This window comes from Euprymna scolopes, chromosome 6 (assembly GCF_053919585.1).
Source record: "Euprymna scolopes isolate OS-2025 chromosome 6, ASM5391958v1, whole genome shotgun sequence".
NCBI classification, from domain to species: domain Eukaryota; kingdom Metazoa; phylum Mollusca; class Cephalopoda; order Sepiida; family Sepiolidae; genus Euprymna; species Euprymna scolopes.
This window is the reverse complement of record NC_136487.1, coordinates 37692550-37715207: the sequence shown is the minus strand read 5'-3', so window position 1 is coordinate 37715207 and position 22658 is coordinate 37692550. Positions and strand designations below refer to the sequence as shown.

General features: G+C 38.6%; 1 protein-coding gene across 3 annotated transcripts in view; it reads left to right on the top strand.

The window, feature by feature from the left end:
• LOC145277612 (uncharacterized) overlaps positions 1 to 22658 on the top strand; it is a 130765-nt gene that overhangs the window by 80951 nt on the left and 27156 nt on the right. Inside the window, exon 1 of one of the 3 annotated variants that reach the window (XM_080129141.1) lies at positions 17259 to 17292. The exons of the other annotated variants lie outside the window; for them this stretch is intronic. The gene's annotated coding sequence lies outside the window, so the exon portion shown is untranslated. Of the gene's footprint in view, positions 1 to 17258; positions 17293 to 22658 lie in introns of those variants that run through there. 3 annotated transcript variants of the gene reach the window in all.

Below are 22658 nucleotides of genomic sequence, written 5' to 3'. Positions count from 1 at the left end.
ACCCAAATGACAACATCTTCCAGAACACCAAAGAAGACATTTTGAAACCAAGTCATTGTACCTCTCTCACTCAATTAGTAGTTAAAATTCATTTTCACCAAACCCAACTAGAAAAACAATCCCTTGTTCCGACAAATCCTATTGTCAGATTTTATATTTTCCTTTCATTGAAACAGATACTATTACTCTCTGGTGGACAGAAATCTCATAAACATCTGTTTTTCCTTGATCAAGTGTCAGCATGGCCTCCCCCCCCTTACCATACCTCATCCTCTCCCATCTTCATCTAGCTGATCAGGATACCTGGCATCACCCGGGATCCCATTACACACATATATACATACATATACACATATATATATATATTTCACATACATATATATCCACGCAAGTTATTTTGGATCAACTCTCCCTTCACGGCATAATTCTGCTAGGGTGTGATTAAGTTGTTTATAACAACCTGCAGCACGTTCGACATTGACCAAGATTTTTAGGTCTGTGTTTTGCAGAGTTATAGGCCTTTAGTGATATAGTTCTTACCTGTCATGCATATCTGGTTTTCTTAGGAATGTGATCACTTCCTTGGTTACTTGATTCAAGATAGAACCCTCGTAAAACAAATGGTTTAACACTTCCATCAGAATCGGTATCAACATGTGCGATCGCCTTAAATACATTTCATAGGGCAAACCATAGAGTCCCAGCGATTTATTACCACCAACCTGCTTCAGCACAGTCAAGTCCTTTTGCTCTGTTACCCGGCCCTCACAACTAGTCCCTCTACCCACTAGCCACCTAATGACTGAGAGGGACAGTCAAATTTGTAGGCAAATTTGTTGCGTTAATCAATCTTCAGAATGTTCCCAAAATCCTTTGTGATCTCCCGAGTCCATCTCAGGATATGTCTATCTGGGTGCATGATCACGATGTACTTATCCGAACCATGCATGGAGAAATCTCTACACATGTCTGCATTGTTGGAATTCATGGCTTTGTTGGCTACTTTTCTTAGCTTAGCTTTAACTACTTGGCCTTTTTAATGCTTGCTAGCCTCACAACAAAGGTCCTGCTTAGCTAGTTTTTGACCTACCGTATCATCTACACCTGTTGCCCTGGCTAACTTTTCTTCTAGCCGCTTCTTCGTCCTGACCTTATCTAGTGCAAGGCACTGGGCGTACATGATGGAGAAGTTTCTAATCCAGCATTTTAGATTAACCCACAACCTACTCCCACTTGGATAAGCCTAGCTAGTTTTATCCAAAAGTCTTGTAACTCCATCAAGGAACTATTCAATTTCTAGTATCTGCCTAGTTTGGGCCTATTCCCTAGATTCAGATGGCCCATAACAAGCATATGGTCGATCTGGTCTAGCCAGTGGAATATGGGACATTCTACAAAATCTATATTGCCTCTTTTAACCAGCATCCTATCCAGATAGGTGTTAGAGTAGGAGTCAATGTTATTGGTTTACATCCACATCTCCCACCTTAGGTGCTCGACGCAGAACCTGTTGACCAGATCACATCTAGCCATCAGATCATACAGGTTGGCTTTGCACCTCTCCAACCATTTAGCTCCCCTTCCTACCTTGTCTATACTGTGGTCAAGGATGGTATTCCAATCCCCTATTAGAACTATGTGCTGCAGACCCGTGATGAAAGCGTCAAGATCATGAAAGAAGGAAACCCTCTCTTGAGCAAAGGTGCATGAACCGCAACAATTTGAAACATGCAGTTTTTTACTGCAACATCGGCCAGCACCAGCCTGCCCATGTCATTCCTATGGACAATGTTTATCGTCACAGACAGAGTGCATTTCACCAACAGGGAGATGCCCTTACTTTGCGGATTCCCATAGGCTGAAATGACATCGTAATCATTTGACAGTAGCTGACAATCCACAGATGAAATAGTGTGTCTCTTGTAGTGCAGCTCTGGTTACTGGGACTGGCTTAGATTTTAGGCGCTATGGTTTTTTATTTTGTAATTTGCTTATATGTTTACTAACAACCATTTCTGTAAGGTCTGACGAGGCTGTTGGATCATAAACATGGTCCAACATCCGAAACATATGTATCCAAACAGATAAAACGGTAATAAAAAAATACAACACATATTTGCTCTGCAATAGTATTGAGCACTCTCTTCAGGTTTTTACTAATTACCAGTTTTACCATATATATATATATATATATATATATATATATATATATATATATATATATATATATATATATATAGTAAACTATGAATTTGTCGCCTTTAAAGAAAACAATACTGCAGCTATAAAACAATACTGTTGCCGCATCTGGGCAGGAGCTGCTAATAGCAACTTATCCTGCCTTGACAGAGTTCAAAATAGACTTTGTTGCCTAGTGGGGGATGCCCTTTTGTCTTCCCTGCTACCTCTTTCCCACAGAAGACACATTGCAAGACTGTCTCTACTTTATCGGTATTTTCATGGCAAGTGCTTGTCTGAGCTCAAATCTATCGACCCTCCTTGCCAAACTTTTACAACACTCATCTAGCTGAAAACACTATCAATAATTTCTCCTACTCTTTATCTGTGCCTAAACCTAAATGTAGATTACATGAACAAAGCTTCTTTCTTAGAACTGCACACCTTGATAAGTGATAACTCCTATGTAAAAAAAAAAAAATCAGTCAAAGAAAATTATTACTTCATTTTCCATGTTGAGGAATTGTACAGTAAATTGCGATGATGTGCAAGCCGAGAATAAAGTATTCTTCATCAGTCATACTCTTGTTCCTTGTTTTCATACTCTTGCTACCATTACATATATATTTTTATTTTTTAGATAATATATATTTTATTGAGATAAATTACTAATTAGATATCTGACATATGTAATTTAAATATGTAAAAAATTAACTAAATATTGACAACAACCTTCAACCATTATGGCAACCAGTTTCTACTGGAAGTATTCTGATGTCAATCCCAAGAATAAGAATACAGCTGCTTGCGAGTTATGTCAATCTATCACATCAAAGGGTGGCAAATCAGCAAAAACGTTTACAACAAATATGTTAAGCCATCTTAGAAATTTTCATTCAAAGAATAGCTGGAAATGTCTTTTAACCATCATATCCTTTCTCTCTGAAAGGTCTTTCCAATTGGTCGTTGATGGGCATAAATCCTTAGCTTACAGTGTTAATGCTGGGATGTGTCAGGGATCCATCCTGGTCCAAACTCTCTTCCTAATCTTCATCAACAACTTCCCAAATTACATTCTTCATTCATTTGTCGACATCTGTGCAGACAGTATCACTATCAGCAACACTTCAAAGGCCGATAATAATCAGGATCTTGCAGATTATCTCTCCTCTGACTTGAAGCATATGGTACAATGGGATAAAAAGTGCCAATTATTTATAATACATCCAAAACCAAACTTGTATTTTTTCACCACAACATTCAGATATCCGCCCTGCCTCATCAAAATGAATGGCTCGTCTTGAAGCATCCATCTTCAATAAACTTCTGGGACTGACCTTTACTCCTGACCTGAAATGGAAAACCTACATCAGATCCGTTGCCAAAATCACTAGAAAAATGGTGGAATCATTCTATTGCTCCAGAAAAATATCTTGCTCATGACTCGATCCTCTACCTGTACACAAGTCAAATACGTCTAAAGATGTAGTACTGTAGTCATATCTGGGATGGAGCTCCTAAAAGTATCCTTTCCTGCCTTGACAGGGTACAAAACCGTCTTTAGAATTTAAGTGGACGATGACCTTTTCGCCTCCCTACTTCCTCTTTCTCACAGAAAAGACGTGAATTTATCTCTGCTCTATCAATAATTCATGACAATTGCTCGATTGAGTCACAACCTATAGTTCTTCCCTGTAAAACGTTCACAACAAATAATCGCTTGGTTGCAGCAACTGTAAACAACTTTCATCACTATCTATGCTCAAAACTAAACGAAAATTCCATGATCTCAGTTTCTTTCCTCTGTCTGTAGAATGCAATATTATTACTCTGCTTCCTCGCTGGTTGTCTTCAAGTCTCTCTCTCTCTCTCTCTCTCTCTCTCTATATATATATATATATATATATATATATATATATATATATATATATATATATATATATATATATATATATATATATATATATATATATATTATTATTATGAATATCTCCAGTATTAAATAATTCTTATAAAATGTGAAATTTACTTTATGTATGAAAACCAAAGATGGGAAATATAACATATGAGAAATATTTGGAATCAAGTCTCCCCTTATTGTTATTTCAGATCATTTGAAACCATAGCAGCAAGTTTTGATCTCCCCCTCCATCAAGGCCAGATGTTTGGGGGAAATAGGTATTTTGTAATTCATATGCAAAACTAGGAAAAGAAATGACTATGATTGAAACATTTTATGGTTGTAAAAAAGTGCCAAAAATAGGCTGTGAATCTTTGGTTCCATTGGACGAAAATTTGAAGATTTTTGGAAGATTATAATACTATCCCATCGTTAAAATTTTATGGCAAGTGGTAAAAAAAGAACCTATATTTTCAAAGCAATAAAATATGCCTAAATTTGCCAACATAGTATCCTGGCAAGCCAGCTTCGGTTTTCCTGCTTTGGGATGAATTTTGCTTTGTTTTTGTTTTTTGGTTTTATTTTGTTTCTTTTGGGTGGGTTGCTATCCTGTGGTCTTGCCAGGTTACTAATATATGGATATATCTATACTGGTAGCCAAATTGAATATTGAAATGCTCATCTCATATCTTTAGTTCTATGGGACGAAACTATATGAAAATTTACAGGCAATTTGAAGATTATAATACTATCCTATTGTTAAAATTTTATGGCCATTGTTAAAAAAGAACCTATATTTTCAAAGCAATAAAATATGCACAAATTTGCCTACGTTTGTAGATGTAGTGTTTTTCAGACCAGCTTTGCTGCTTCGGTTGTCTCCCCTGTGACCTTACCAGGCCACTAATATGTGTGTGTATATATTTATTATATATATATTTGATGTGTATATATATATATATATATATATATATATATATATATATATATATATATATATTGTATATATACAAACTTAGCATATACTGTACGCTTCTCTCTCTAACATTTTAAACATTTTTCAATTCAACATATACTTTTACAAATTATACGTATATTCTATCTAGGGTATTGAACACTGTTCGCTTCAACATAAGGCTTAATAAGAGTATAAGGCCTACCAGCTATAGTATTTAGAGCATTGAGTACATTTGGGTTCAGCATTTACCACATTCTGAGTAGTCTACTGCATTAGTGCACGCACCTGTTACACCTAGGGAATCGAGGACTATTTTATGTAGTATATACTAGAGTGCCGACAGTATAAATGATTTGTTGCTCCAGAGTTTGTTTCAGATTATTGACTGGAAGTATAAACAACAAAGCAGTATTTAAAAAATTTTAAAAACATTTCTTTTAAAACTTATTTCTTTATCTCATTATTCTGGGACTGGTTTGTCTTAAAAACAAGTTTATCTACCACTTCCTAGCAAAATATAATGTATAAAACAAAAACAATTTCATAAGTGAAAATTTTTAAAAGAAAATAAAACTCGAGAAGTCTCCAAAGCGCTACTGAAACCACTAAATAAAACTGAAGAGGCCTCCAGATCACTACTAAAACCAAGTTTTTAACAAACCTATTGGTTTTACTAGGTATTAAAATGTCTTCTAATAATGTACGCACGTCATATTTATTGTCTTTAGTCAGATACATTTAGGATCATTTAAATATAACATCATATTGTAAAAATTTGGGGCGATGACATTGTAACAAACAAATACCGTGACAAGCAGACAGTTTTAATACAATGTAGATTTATAATAAATGCAGCTTGTCTTCTTCGTTCTTATTATAAATATCTATCTGGAAGGTTTATTGATCTCTCTGTATGCAAAGTCTGCCATCATCTGTAAAAATAAACAGATCCTGTGTACATCCAGGTTTTTGTGTAAACTGATATATTTCCATGATCTCAAACTCAAGGTGTAAGTTTTCAGAAGGCAAAGACTCCTGTAACAATGTCGCTGCATTGTTCAAGATTGAGGGGCAGGTTAATCTTGTTTTTCTTATAATGGACTCAACGTATGTGTGTTTATTTCAACTAGTGTATAACTGTCAGTGGCAATTGCCGATGTATGACGGTAATATTACAAGGATAAGTGAATTTGTTTCTATAGTTTTTAATATATTTAATATATTTGATAGGGTCTTGCACAAAGGTCTACTTCATAAGATTTCCAGCTACAGAATAGCTGGAAATCTCCTTTTAATAGACCCAACGTATGTGTTTATTTCGACTAGTGTATATTTGTCAGTGACAATTACGCAGAGTGTTTCGTCTTTGTTTTATTCAAGTTGTTAATAAATCTGAAATGTACAGTTCATAAATGAACATAATTCGGCTGATCATAGAAAGGTCAAGAAAACAAGGATAAAAGATGGATGCAAGAAAGGCATCACAAACATCACTGAAACAGGTTTGTACATGCAACATCCGTATAACTCTTTAACAGATTAGATTTGTCGTTTACTTAAGGTGCTACACAAAAATTGGCATTTGAGAAAAATGAAATATCTTATGTGACTCGTTAACTAATTGAACTACAAGGTTACATTACATAATAAAAAATATATTACATTACATCTTTTCTCACTAGAACATTGCCAACGCTGCTGCAAAGAAGGTAGCTTCCCTTTACCATGCTAGAAAATTACTCACACCAGAGATCATCCTATATCTTTACATAGCCACAATTCACATGGAGCATTGTTGTCATATCTGGGTTTGTGCAACTACCATTAGTCTCTCACTCTTAGACAGAATCCAAAAACGAATCTCAAATCTAATAAGTCCCACACTTTTTGCTAAGCTCCAACCTCTGTTCCATTGCTGCAGTGTCGCATCCCTGTGCCTATTTAACTTAATGAGATATGCTCTGATGAACTCATAGCACTTGTGCCTCCTCGATGTACATAGCCCAAACTAACCTGTCAAGCAACAAAATCCCACCCATTCACTGTTTAGGTTCTTAGATGCTAAAAGACCTTTTTTACTGTAATAGTTCCCCTTCCTCTTGGACTCCTGGATTTTGGAATCCCTTTGTTTCCTGCTTCCCTGACTGTGCTAATCTACTTAAGCTTAAATGTGTCCAGTTAGAAAGGGAAAGGGGAAGCGATACCACACCAGTCCCCCTCTCTTCCTCTCTGCTTCACAATCCGATTTAAAAATAGACTCGATGAAATCTCTAGCCAGTAAAGTCTCTGCAAGTTTTAAAAGAGAGTGTACATTAGTAGACTTTCGCTCAGTTCGAAACACCTACTGTATTAGCCTATCTTGTGGGAATCATGTTTTATTTTTCCTCAGCGACAAAATATAAAAACAAAAAAAAAACGATATATCTCGTCAGCCTAAAATTAAATATTTAAATTTTCATTTAAATACATAATCCAATTTAAAGATCATGTCACACCCTTTAGTAACCTCTTACATTCCAAGTAGCAATATGTCTTTGGGGTGAAAAAAGAATTAAAAAAAAAAAACAAATGTTTTTTTTTTCGTTTTTTTCTAGTTGATAGTACAGAACCAAAAACGTTGACTAAATGAGTATCTTTATCTTTATAATGTTAGGCATAAAGCGTTTAAATGTGCATTATATCTAAGGTACTTAATTCTTTTTAATGGAAAGAAAATTTCCCTACTGAACTGCTAAGCAGTATTAATAATAATCAAGAATTAAAAAAAAAACGGTTTTATTGTATTCTATCTCTATCCACCTTTTGTATCTTTTTGATATTTTTACAACCAGTCTACAGACATGGAAACTTAAAATCAAAGTAGAATCGATACACAGAGCCATAAAAATCTTTAAATTCACTAATTCATTTATATCTTTATCTAGCTTTATCCTGCCACGCATTGCTGTGGCTCAATTTGGTGTAATGGAAAATGCATGTTTCTTATATTCTTAGTATAGCAATCAACTCCCACAAAAAAAATTTTTTTTAATGCGAAAATGTAAGTGGTACTCTTGCAGTACGTAATGGGTTTGATATTTTAGTGTTTTTATTTAATGTAAAATGTTTAATCATCTGGAAGAACACAGTGTTTATGTCTGTAGTGTCAGAGTTTTTTAAGTTAAACTGACTTTCGCGAACGTAACGTAATCCACAGTGTCCGCCAGCAGTTGTATGGTTAAAAGATACAGCTAAAGACTGTTTTTCGAGACGACTAAAGGGTACATTAAAGAGAAAGGGTTTGACGAAAAAGTTGTGGGAAACTCAGTATGTTGCAAATGTAATTTCGTTAATGAAGATGCGTTCATAAATGTTAATTTAAACACGTACAGAATTAATTAGTAAAGAAAAAGCAATCATAATTTTCTGATCTTAATCTTTATGTGGTTCTTTATTTTGTTTTTGTTTTTCAAATTGAATGCAAGTAATTACACAATCTAAATATGTAAATAATAAAATTAGTAAATTGCTCAGAGTTAGAATCGTCGGTTAGAGTCGTCCAAAGCGGAAGTAAAAACCAAGTAGTTTATGTTATTGTTTTTGTTTTTGATTTTCATGTGTAATGCAAGTAATTTCACGATTTCGTTGCGTTGTAATAGTAATTTGTAAAAAATGAGATGTTAGTTTTAAAAAAATTGTGTAGTTGAAAGCTGTAATAAATGAAGCTCATAGTTAGATTCCTCAGTTGGAGTCGTCAACACCGGAAGTATAAACTTAGTAGTCTCGCAGTGTGCGTTTTACGACAGAAAAAAATGCAAAACAACATAATCTAATCTTAATCGAATGTTTAGCGTGTTAATTTATTTATTTTTTCATTGTTTTCTAAGTAACATGCAAGTAATATCACAAATATCGTTGCATTTGAATAATAAATGGTAACTAAGAAATTGTTTGTTTATTTAATAAGTTTTGAGTCGGAAGTACAAATGAATAAAGCTCATAGTAAGATTCTGCAGTTAGAGTTGTAAAAATCGGAAGTAAAATCCAAGTAGTCACGCAGTTTTCGTTCTATGTTAAAGAAAAAAGAAGCAAAAAGATAATGTTAATCGGACAGTAATTGTTTTTGTTGTTGTTGTTGTTATTGGAGAGAAGCGAAAAAAATAGGGGGAAAAAAGGGGGAAAAAATGACCCTAATAACCCTTTACGATTCAAAACCGGTGTTTAATCCTACTGTTCCTTGTGGACGCGTTCTCAGCAGTGTTAAGTGGTAGCAGGAGTAGTAGGAATTTAATAGAGAGAAAAGATTTTACAACTTCCATTGATTCTAACCGGTTTTGGCAGTAAACTATCACCGGGAAAAATATAGGAATGTACGGTTATCGTGGAAGTGTAAGGGTAATAGGCGTATAGCACACCTCAGATCCTGTGCTGCAGTTTGTGCACATTACATTTGCATGTAATGTCTTGATTTTTAACCCTAATATGCTCAAAATCACACGGGGGGGGGATGAGTTCATTTTATTTATATAGATAGAATATAGAATAGATAGATAGAAGACAGATAGATAGAAGAGAAGATAACTGTTTAAAATGCTCATGAGTTTTTTTATTTGTTTTTGTTTTAGTTTTTTGTTTTGTTTTTGTTTTTTTCACACCTTTTGTCTTCATATTGTGAGGATTGTCAATACTGGAAGGATCAACAAAGCCCATCAACAAAATCCTATTGATTTAAAATAAAGGACAAAAGCTCATGAATTTATTATTTTTATCATTCTAATGGGAGATTGTGGGTGTTAACTCTACCCAGTTGTGTCCCTTGAACACTCTTCACAACAGAGAGTTAACTTCCCTACCGGCGACGGTGTAAACGGGACTTTTCGAAAAATATGGCGCGACCTGTACGCACGTGTTGAATAAACCCTCCTCAACCCTACTCCCGTTATCTGTGTTTATTTGCTTCTACACAGGTAGTAGAGCGTATCAAAACTAACAAACAAAAAAAAAACATGGCCTCTAAATACATTCCCCTACCAACGTTAAACACGGAAAAATATAATTCCTGGAAGAAAGAAATGCGCATATGGGAACTAGCCACTACTTTAGATGAAAGAAAACGGGCCCCCGTCGTGCTTTTGTCCTTGGAAGGAAAAGCGAGAGAGGCGCTGCTTGAATTGGATATCACTTTACTCAATGCCGAAAACGGAATGGAGATAGTATATCAAAAGTTGGACACCCTCTTTTTAGAAGACGCAAACCAGGCAGCATTTAGGGCGTACGAGGCATTCGAAAGTCACCGAAGAAAGAGCGGCATGGCAATAGATACATTTCTAATTGAATTTGAACGCCACATTGCCAAATTGAAAGAATTCAACATAATTCTTCCCGAGCCGGTCCTAGCGTTCAGAGCTCTCAAAAGCGCCAACCTCACCCCCGAAAACGAACGCTTAATAAAAGCCACCGTTCGAGAACTAACACTCGGAGAAATGTCTAAACAATTAAAAAAAATTCTTAATGACTTTGAAACTCATTCACCGCCGAAAACTCCTCCGGTTGCTATGAAAACCGAATCTGACATTATTTTCACCACTGACGAAACTGAAAACACCTACTACACCAGTAGTCGTGGTCGAGGCCGCCGCCACGGTGATAAAACAGCCAGTCTCACCAGTCGTGGGGCTGGCAGATGGGGTAGGGGTCGCAACCAAAATTCAACCCACTACAACAACAACAACAACAACATCAAAAGAAATTCAAACCACAAGGTTGAAAGCGACAGCAGCAGCAGCGGTGTTTGTTTCAAGTGTGGGTGTAAATACCACTGGATTCGCGACTGTCTGTATGATGAAATTGACAAGACCGACAAAGGAGGCCACTTGCTCGTTTCCAACATCATCCTCGTGAACGAGCGTGAAGAATATGGCAGCACCAGCACGTTTTTGGGAGAAACGCTCGGATCCGCTGTCTTGGATAGTGGTGCGTCGTGGACAGTTTGTGGAAGAAAATGGTTCGAGTGTTTTCTAGAAACCCTGCCAGAAGAACAAAAAATAAAAATTCGAGATGGAAGGAAAAGCTACAAATTTGGTGATGGGAACACCATTAAATCTACTCACACAGCAACTTTACCATGTGCCATTGCTGGTATTGAAGTCAGTATTATCACTGACGTGGTGGACGCCGAAATACCGCTTTTACTGAGCAAAAAGTCGATGAAAAGAGCCGGCACAAGCCTCAATTTCGAGAACGACAGTGTCACCATGTTTGGAAAAAAAATCCCACTGCAATGTACTTCTTCAGGGCACTACCACATTCCCATAACAAGACCTACACCAGACCGAGGTAAGTTCAAACATATTTTGTTTACCAAAGAAATTTCCAACAAAAATAGGCAAGAAAAAATAAAAATCGCCACCAAACTTCATAGACAATTTAGTCACCCTAGCGGTAAAAAGCTATGTGTCTTAGTCAGGAGCACCGGAATGAAAGACAAGCAATTCATTAAGATACTTCAGGAAATTCCCAATTCTTGTGAAATTTGCATGAGATACAAAAGGGTTGAACCCAGACCTGTCGTGGGGTTTTCACTGGGAACATATTTTAATGAGAGCATTGCCATGGACATAAAAGAAATTAATGGTAACAAAGTATTACACCTTATTGATCATGGTACTAGGTACAGTGTTGCAGCTAAAATTCCGGGTAAAGAGAGCTCCGATATTATTAATACTATTTTCAAAAATTGGATTACTTATTTTGGTACCCCTGGATTTATTCTCACTGACAATGGCAGAGAATTCAACAACCAGGCGTTTAGGGACATGGCACAAAATATGAATATCGTCGTTCGTACCACTGCTGCTGAAAGCCCATGGAGTAATGGGCTAAATGAAAGGCACAATGGGATTTTAGGGGAAATGGTGAAGAAAACCCTAGAAGAAACAAATTGCAGTTTCGAGGTGGCTCTCGCGTGGGCAGTAAGTGCCAAAAATACACTTCAAAGTGTCCATGGATATAGTCCCAACCAACTCGTTTTTGGCAGAAATCCCAACCTACCTGGTTTTCTTAATGACAAACTCCCTGCACTAGAAGGTGTCTCTACCAGTGAAATTGTGGCAAATAATCTTAACGCTATGCATGCTGCCAGGAAACACTTCATAGCGAGTGAATCTTCAGAAAAGCTTAGACGAGCTCTCCGCCACCAAGTTAGAACAGGTATCACCCAATCCTATAAAAATGGAGATGCTGTTCTTTACAAAAGGAACTTGTGTTATAGGTGGCTTGGCCCTGGGACAGTCATAGGGTGTGAAAACAAACAGGTGCTTGTCAAGCATGGCGGCACCTATGTTAGAGTACATCCGTCTCGTTTAACTTTCTACCCCGAAACATACCAGACTCACAATGAGGGCAACAACGAGGAATTGAGCACCCAACAAGAGTCTGAAGGATCCCCAAGAGTGTCAAACTTCGAAGAGAACATTTTAGAAGAAAATTTAGAAATGGCAGACAACACTGAACAACGCCCTACTATGGAGACTCAAGACATAACCAATAAATGCGACACCACCACCAGGAAAGTCAAACTTCCCAAACCTGGACAAATCATAAAATGCAAGCTTGCCAACGACACAGAATCAGACTGGAAGAAGTTAAATGTCATAAGTAGAGCAGGCAAAGCCACTGGCAGAAATAAACATTTGATGAATGTAGTTATGGAACAGGGTGAAGCATTTTGGTTGGACTTTGAACATGGAGTTTCCGATTGGCAAGCTGATGAGACTGAAGAAAATGAAGAGCACCATGATTCCTGCACTGAGGAAGAAGCATGATCACCTCTGCTGACGATAGCCTGGAACTAGAGGAAGCTAAACAAAAGGAACTTCAGAGCTGGGATAAAAATAAAGTCTATGTTCAAGTACCAGATCAGGGCCAACCAAAAATCTCCACCAGATGGATTTACACAAGCAAAAATTCCCAAACATTCAAGGCCAGACTTGTCGCCCGAGGTTTTCAGGATAAAGATGCTGAGAATCTAAGAAATGATTCTCCCACATGCTCCAAAGAAGGTTTACGTGTAGCATTAGCTATAATGGCATCCAACCATTGGGTATGTAAATCCATGGATATCAAAACAGCATTTCTGCAAAGCAAGAAGTTGGAAAGACAGGTTTATCTGAATCCTCTCAAAGAAGCTAATGTACCCCAAGACTATATTTGGAAACTCTCCAAATGTGTATATGGCCTGACCGATGCCTCTAGGTCCTGGTATCTCACACTCAGGGAGGAATTGATGAAGTCAGGAGCTATAGCTTCAAAATATGATCAGGCTATATTTACATGGCATTTCGAAAACAAATTGCAAGGGATAATTGCTACCCATGTGGATGATTTTTGCTTTGCAGGGTCAGAGATTTTTCATAGAAAAGTTATTGACAAAATCCATCAAATATTTGCAGTTAAATCTGAAGAAACTGCAGAGTTTCAGTACATAGGATTAGACATTAAACAGAATAGGGAAAATATTAAACTTGGACAGAATGAGTACGTAAAGAAATTGAAATATATCCCAGTGGAAAATGGCAGGAATATTAATGACAAAATATCCACAGCGGAAATTTCTGAAATCAGGCAAGTTATCGGCCAACTTAACTGGCTGGCTACCCAGACCAGACCTGATCTCAGCTACGATGTCAGTGCATTAAGCTCCATCCTCAAACAAAGTAATGTGGAATGTATAAAACATGCCAATAGAGTAGTAAAGAAAGCCAAGAAAGAAAAATCCCAGGTAGATATTCCTGACTTAGGAGATCTCAGTCATCTCAAGATTGTTGCCTACAGTGATGCCTCATTCGCCAACCTGACAGACGGAGGATCTCAAGGTGGTTACATAATCTTTTTAGTTGGCAATAACCACAAATATACACCAATAACCTGGCAGTCCAAGCGCATTAGAAGAGTGGTCAAAAGCACACTGGCTGCTGAAACCCTAGCCATGGTTGACATGTCGGAGGCCTGTCTGTTTTATAGGAAACTACTATTAGAAATACTGCAATTGAAGGATGAACCCGAAAATATAAAAATAATCTGCAAAACTGACAATTCCTGTCTCTTTGACTCTGTGCATTCATCCACCCAAATACTAGAGAAAAGGCTTCGTATTGAGATGGCTATTTTGAGAGAAATGCTGGAAAGAAAAGAAATAGCAGAGTTCTCTTGGATACCCACCAATGGACAGGTAGCTGATTGCTTAACCAAGAAGGGAGTCCCTTCATTTAAGATACTTGAGTTCGTATCTGAACCCAAAGAAACGGATATTTAAAAATAATTTTTTTTTTCTTTCTTTTCTTTCTTTTTCAGTGGTCATCTAGAAGACAAGAAAAAGGGGGAAGCATTGTTAACTCTACCCAGTTGTGTCCCTTGAACACTCTTCACAACAGAGAGTTAACTTCCCTACCGGCGACGGTGTAAACGGGACTTTTCGAAAAATATGGCGCGACCTGTACGCACGTTTTGAATAAACCCTCCTCAACCCTACTCCCGTTATCTGTGTTTATTTGCTTCTACAGTGGGGAGTTGAGCAGTGATACGTTTGTTTACATTACATTTAAAAACAGGAAACAAAGAGGGAATTCCAGAGCCCAGCAGTTTGAGGGAAATCAGTTATACTTGTTAGTATATTTTTCTGGTCAAAAATGCTCTATAACAGACTAGAGGAGAAAACGAATGAAGACATGTATAAGAAAATGGCAAAAACCTTACAGGGAATACCTCCAGTCTATAGTGGTGTGACCAGACATGCGCAGCCCCGACAAATCGCCAACTCCCAACGTCGTGTATCGTGGATTTTTCGTTCGACTATTCCTCTTATGGCCGGATCGTCATTTTCTCGCTGGCGACTGTCGATGGGAACACATGCGGTTTCACAAAAGTAGAAATATAATAAATCCAACTTCCATCCGCTGTGATGAGCATCTACTTGTCAACTAACTGGTATTTGAGGTCGCCGCCCCCACCCCGGCTACCGGAAGCTGCCCTTCCCTGTTTTATCTGTAGGTTTCTATTGTCCTGTCAACTCTAAAAAGCTCGATCTAAAAATACCTAGAGATTCATTGTTTGTTACTTACTATCTATTGTTTCCTATTCCTTTGTCTATTGCCCCCTCTCAGCACTTAGTGACTCAAGTCCACCTAAGGCCCACTTTATAGTATCACACACCTTCCATGCCCAACTTGTCATTTATTACATAAATTACAAAAACACAAAATCATATCAACATAAATTACATAAAATTCGTACATATTACATAAATAATGAAACACCAGAGATATGTCCTTCATTTCAAAATCAGAAACAACAAAGCAGAAATTCAGCATATCATTTTCAACCCAGGACCACATGTGTGCACCTAACTCTCTCGGTATTCCAGAAGTATTTGAATACCCTTAAAAAGACTCTGCAAAGCAATTCCTTTTCTTTTTTTTTTTTTTTTTTGACTGGCTCCAGAAAACTGGTACAACTTCTCATATCAGAGAGAGAAAATAAACCTCACCCCTCCATCGTGGTAAAAAAAACAAAAAAACAGGAGGAATTTTAACCACCTCTACAATATTTCGCCCCCCCCCCAAATACACTGGAGGAATTTTAAACACCTCCACAATATTTTGCCCTCCCCCTCCCAAAAAAAAAATCATGAGGAATTTTAATCACCTCAACTATAACAGGCTTACTGCCACTCTGCTCTCTCCCTTTCTTCCCCCACCAAAAAAAAAACAGGATTTTTGTCACTTCCCACCGGGAAAATCTTGTGCACACACCCCAGAACCTATCTGGTCTCTCGTCATCTTTTTTTTTCAATAAGAAGGACATCTTATACATTTTACTTAAACAACACTTGCAACATTATTAAAAAAAAACAAGTATAACCCTAACCCTCTCTTTGTTCAGGGCCAGGGCCGCATCCATCGCTATCCTGGTTCGCAGGAGCATACTTGTGATGTACTCCTGGTCATGTTCGTCACTCCCAGCTTACAGGACCATAGATGCAACCCAGAGGATTACATTCTTACTTGTCTAGTAGTAGACCCCCAAGGGTGACTAGACTCTCACTGGTCACTGGAAAATATCTCCCTGCTGCTCAGTTCTAAGTTTGTGTCGCAACATTGTCGACTTCGGTCGTCACTCTGGCTTCGTGCTGGATCCGGTCTATCTCTTTCATCATCTGGCGTCAGGGCATACCTGAAATAAACTGCATCTTCATTCAGGCAAGCAATTGAGAAACAAAGAAAAACTCTGGTTCATTTTCATATAAACTAAACAAAATAATTATTTATAAATCATTTTACACTTGTTTAAAGTCGAGTTCTTTGATCCGAGCTTTGTGATGCAGGTTGTATAACTTAAGTTCATCTGGCTAATTCTCCAGCTAAGAACAAGAGCTTTTCAAATTCGTTCTTATTGGGATACCTCGATGCCAGCCAGTAAAAGACCCCAATTCTAAAAAGACCATCGTTTTTTATAAAACTGGCCTCTTCCCCCCCTCTGTCATTGGAAGATTACTTTTTCTTTTTCCTCTGAACCTCTTCTTTCTCTTTCCCATTATTTTATATTCTTTTTCTTTTCTCTTTTCTTGTGAATTTCTTCTTTCTCTTTCGTACCCATATCTCTCTTCAATTCTCCTTTTCACCCTTTCTCTCCAAGAAACTGTATTATCTTCTAAAGTTCAATTTATTTATTTATCTGTCCAAACTAGGTTATCAGCTAACTCTCGAATTTTCCAAGTTTCGTTTCCTGCTCACTTGGTTGTCTGACAATTAACCAGACCAGGTTACTTTATGACAATTTTTCCAGCTAACAGCGCAGACCTCTCGTCGTCAGGTCCACTTCTCTTTTCTGTTTATCATATCAGCAATAAACATATTCCAGACTTTTGGAGAAAAAGATAAATTTCTCATACCCCATGTCGAACACCCAACTCTTAGCCTGTAGCAAGGTGAATTGGCATTGCCCGGGCAAGTAACATTATTACACAAGTAACATAAGTCTCTTTTTTTCTTTCAAATTTTTCTCATTTCTTGTACTAATCGATTAAGAAGTCCCAGTGCAATTTTACATGCAAGAAACTTATGTAATCTTCATTGTAAGAAATACATGAAAATACATTTAAGCAGTTTTTTTTGTTACACGTGACCAAAATATGTTTCTTTAAAATCAAGATAAGTCTCTTTTCTTTTTTTTTTTTTTTTTGCATATAGACGACCAATTTCAATAAAAAGAAATTTTCACTGTGAGTGTCTTTTTGTTTCTTCTCATTTTGCTTTTATTTATCTTTAAAGTGAAGGGCTTTCTCTCTCCCTTTTCACACAGTATGCATGTCCTCTCATTTGTTGGGTCCCACCTGAACTTGGATGAATCTCAGCCGTTGCTCGAACTGTGCTACAGCCTTCGGTTGGTTGGCATTTGGGCCCTCCTCCATGCCGCTTTCTTCCTTATTTTTCGTGTTGGCCAACAATCTACCCTCCTCGATCTTGATGTCTCCCGCTGGCATTGTGATCCACCTGGCATTGTGATCCACCTGGCATTGTTTCCTATAAATTATTATTCCTAACGCTACAACAATCATTAGACCATTTACTCTGACCAAAAACCAAACTAGGATACTTATTGGGCTCCTGCCTCCACTGGCCCTCCTCTGTCGCATCCTTTCTAACTTACTAACTAGTTCTTGCAAATCTATTTTTCCATGGGTTTCAGCAATTTAGGGAGCCCACTCAGGGTCACATTGGGCACTTCCCCCATCATCGAGCTCCACAGGCTTGTTCATTGACTGGAAGTAATATTCGTTAGTACTAAGAAAGAATCCTGGATCTCAAACTTTTCCTCTGCCTGGTAGTAGGGCGGAAGAGTAATAGACTTCCCAAAGGCAGAACATCCCATATGTAATCTGATAATGGCCAGCGGCGGGATGGCCCTTATGGCCCTCACAGGCCTTCCCACACACACTTGCGCCAATTCTTACTCCTTCCTTAGTGCTAAAGCCCATACCCTGTCGGACAGGCCTATTGCCTGTGGTAGTAGGTCTCTCGTTGACACCTCCAACCAGCAGGTCTGCTCAATCTCTATCTGGTTACCCCTAAACAACTCCAATAAACACAGCCTGTGGTTACTTCTGCATATCTCTACTCCTTGTCTCTAATGGGTAAATCTCCTGCCTTAAGGGACTGTAAGATACTATGATACCCCTTCCCATTGAGGCCTTGATACCTATCAGCTATTTGCTCTCCCGCTTTCTCTGCCCTTCTTATCTCAGAAACAAATCTCTCTAGCAACAGCCGATATGGATGGAGATCGATCAGGGACGTAATCATCCATTTTGACCTGGTAATTACCACTTCTGATGATTTTTTGAAAACCGTGTTGTGGCTATGCTTCAAGGCCAGTCATACTTTCTACTAATTAGCTCGTATGTCTTGTTGATGCCCATATGTCCCAGCTCCTCATGACACTGCTTCGTAACACCTTGCTTCGTAACACCTTGCTTCGTAACACCTTGCTTCATAACACCTTGCTTCGTAACACCTTGGGGACATAGAGCCTGGGCCTTACCTCTTCATCTCGATTTGAGACGTAGTATAACGATCCATCCTGTAAAAGGAACTTACTTGCCCATGCCTTGGATATCCTTCCTGATTCCAGAGCTGCTTTTAGTGTCACCCACACCCTCTACCTTGCACTCTTTAACCACTTGAGACGGTCTGCTTTACACCAGGACGTCCTCATCTATATTCTCACCATAGGGCTGAGCATTTGCTCGATGAGAATTGATGACGTTAATTTCATAGGCCCTATCATCCACATCGGGTATCTCGCCTGTGGATTCCTGTTCCAACATCTTAGGAATCTGTGACAGCAAATCTGTGCAGGTATTCTCTCTGCCCGACAGGTATTCAATCTTGCAGTTATACCCACTCAGTTTAAGTGCCCACTGTTGGATCTTCTTGTTTGTCCACTCTGCCTCGAACAAATGCTGGAGAGGTCAGTGATCTGGTTTTAATAATAAAGGTAGCCCTGCTTAGATAATACAATGGTACCACCGTCAACTGCTCTTTTAAAGCATCAAATGACCGTTGGCAGTTTTCGATCCACTTGAAGTGAGCATATTTTTTTGTCAGATCAATGAGAGGAGGAGCCAACTTGGAAAATCCTGGTATGAACTGACTGTAGCAACCAATCGCCCCTTTGAATCCTGTGACCTCCTTGACCGTGCAGGGTGCAGGCATCGCTCGGATCACCTCAATTTTGTCAGTATCAGGTTTTACACCATTTTCGTTGATGATAAACCCCAGATATCTAGTCTCCTTCTGCATGAATTGACATTTGGGTAGTTTAATTCGTAACCCATGTCTTCTCAGCCGACCAAAGACAGTTTGCAAGTGCTGAATATGCTCCTCAGCACTTCTAGAGAAAATAAGGATATCATCCAGATATGCCATAGAGAACTGCTCCAGTCCCTTCAATACTATTTATATGAGCTGCTGGAAGACTCCTGGTACATTAGCGAGCCCAAACGGCATGACTCTAAACTGATATAACCCTACATGACATGCAAACGCAGCCTTTTCCCTATCTGCCTCATCCAGACCTTAAATCCAGCAGGGCGAGAATATCATCAATCCGCGGCAATGGGTAAGCTAGTGGCTTCATAATGTTGTTCAGAGCCTTGAAGTCCACATAAAACCTGTGTCCTTCATCTTTCTTGTCCACCACCACCACTGGGAAACTCCATGGTGATGTGGATCGCTCAAGTATGCTCACGTCTAACATCTCCCGAACTGGCCCTTCCACTAGGGTTCGTTTCTGTAGAAGAGTTCGATATGGCCTTAATTTTATGGGTTGGTGGTCCCTGTGTCTATTTTCATTTGAACGGTTTTTGTCTGACCTAACTCAGTGTCTGAATTGGCCACTATATCCCTATTTTCCTCCACTAAGTGTAGTATATTCTCCCTGTGCTACGCGGGGACTACTATTTCTTCTTTCTTGATTATTGGCTGTGAACTTTCACATTCGATGGTCTCCCTACGCTCTACTATCTCGTGGGGGTTACCAGCAAGACCCTTCCAACATTTTCTCCCTTGTGAACCCTTATGGTAGCATTTGCCGTGTTGGCCAACATAATCGGTATGCGACCTGAGCCATCGGCCAACTCTCCCTTACCAAGGAGGGGGTTGTCAGTGGCAAGCATTTGGTATGTTCCCGAGTCTCGTTCCCCTGTGGCGGATAGACTTCCACTGCAGGCCATGGCCATGTGAGGAGGAAGCACAAGATCTTCAGTAGCCATCACCAAAAATTCGCTTGCTCCCTGCACCCCCAGAGATATCTCCTTATCTCCAACCTTTAGTAAGGCTGGGCTCTATTATACTCCAGCCAGTTTCTGCCCAAGATCATTGATTTACAGAGAGTGGGAGTCGCATAAAGTTTTTGCATAACGAGTTCCTCCCCTACTTGCACAGAAAGGTGCACCATACCTGAAACCTCGATTTCTCCCCGTCTGCCTGTACTATTCGTAGATCTGGAGGTTCTTGCAAATTCCTCCGAAATCCGAGTTTATAGAACTCTTCTAATCTGATCATTGATATAGAGGCACCTGTGTCGAATAATGCTTGTACCTCCCCTCTCCCACCTACATGCACCCTGCAAGTTAAATCCGGTTCCTGTTCGAATAAGGTGAAGCTTTGGGCCAGCCCAACCACTTGTTGGGTGGCCCCTTTCCATTTCCATGGTCCCTCCTCAAACATCTCGTTTTTGATCCCGCACTCCTCTCCCAGACACACTCTCTCCTCATGTGTCCAGGCTGTTCACACCCCCAGCACTCCACCACCCCTGGGCCTGGGGGCGGTCACTTTTAGCCCGCTTTTTGAGGGTGGCGACCCCACCATTTGTTGGTGGACGGTATACTCCAAAGCTCCTAGCCCAACATGAACCTCATTGCTCTCTATCTCAGCTTTTCCTTTCTAACCTCTACCACTCCATGTACTTGGCTTTGGAAGACTACTAGTCTGTTGTGCAACCTTAAATTTTTTGGGCGGCTGCGAACGCCTCTGCTAGTGAGGTGGGAGCAGCTCTTACAGTGTCTTCCCTCACAAACGGTTTGTTTAGTCTATCCGCATAATATTTGGCTAGTTGTGTTTGAACTGCCTCCCCCTTCCTCTGAACAGCATCTTTATAGGCTAATTTAGCTAGTCTTAAAACCCTACCAACCAGTTTTGAAAGTGATTCTCCTTCCCGTTCCTTGACTCTCACCAAGGCTCTAGCGGCATCAGCTGCACTAACAAATTCACCGTAGTGGTTAGTCAACTGTTCTAGCAAGTCGGTCCAATTACCCTGAGGATGTTCTGAGGTAGAGTCCTATATATTCCAATACTACTCTGTCAGCGTAGTCGTAAGCCAGGAAGACCAATTCAGTTGATGTTAATCAATGAATCCTGACCTTCTTTGTTAGCACCTCTACCCATGATTGAAACGCTGCACTTTTACCCGTAAATATTGGGAGCTTTGATCTGCCTGGCCCAATTTGGAGGATATGACGCGGCACGGTGTCCTTATTAAGTTCATTCATGACTATTTCTATCTCCCAGTAATCAGCAGAAACCAATTAACTAGGTGGGTAAATTCTAAATATTAATAATATAATCTCGAAATAGGTCCAATGCAGGGGAAAACACGAAAAATAAATGCCAAATAACACGAGACGATTTATCAAAGAAAGTAAAAATTTTGACCTTAGAGAAAAAAAAATGTTTTACTCACCCAGCACTATCGATTTCTTGCTGTCTTTTTTTTTTCAGTTTTTAACACGAGCTCTCTCTTATTTGTTTGTTTCTTTTTTTCACTTTCTTTTTTTTTTGTGTGTTTGTGTCCGTGTGTCGTTCTTTCTTTTTTAACTAAAATTTCAGTAAAGCGAAAATACCCAATAGTATTTCTTTGTTGAACCGAAACAGCAGACACAATTTTGTTAAACATTCTGCTTTACAAGTACTTCCACAAAACGTGTTCTTACAAAACATCCCTGTATTTGCTTACAAGTGCTTCCAATAAAATGTGTTCCAATGAATTTGTTGGACTTGTACCTCCTTAATGTAAATGTTGGCAACCTTCCTACTCTAATAATGTTTTCTCTCAGATCGTTTGTCTCTGGAATTTCCTCCATACTCAGTATCACTCTGATTGTGCCAACATGCCAAAATAATTTGAACAAAAAGTTTTGCTACCCACCTTCCCACTTAGGATGCTCATTATAAATTTGGACATTACGATAGCCCTTTGCGTTTCAGTGACAGTGTGCCTTGATTGGGATTGATAAAAATAAATAACATGACAAAAATCTGAGTATACATTCTTGAACAATATGCGAGCAACCAAACTAATTTTCTATCAGTAAAATAAAAATAAGAAAAGAATCTATACCACTAAAACTCTACTTTGGAATCGTACACTAATTCATGCAATTTTTGCATAAAAACAAAGTGTCAAAAAAAAAAAAAAGAAAAACAAGGCATATTGCAATTAGGATGTAAGGAGCTACTGTGATAAGGGCTCATCAAAGGTGAATAGTTGAGCAGCATTTTTTTTTTATTGATAAAGGTGATTTGAACA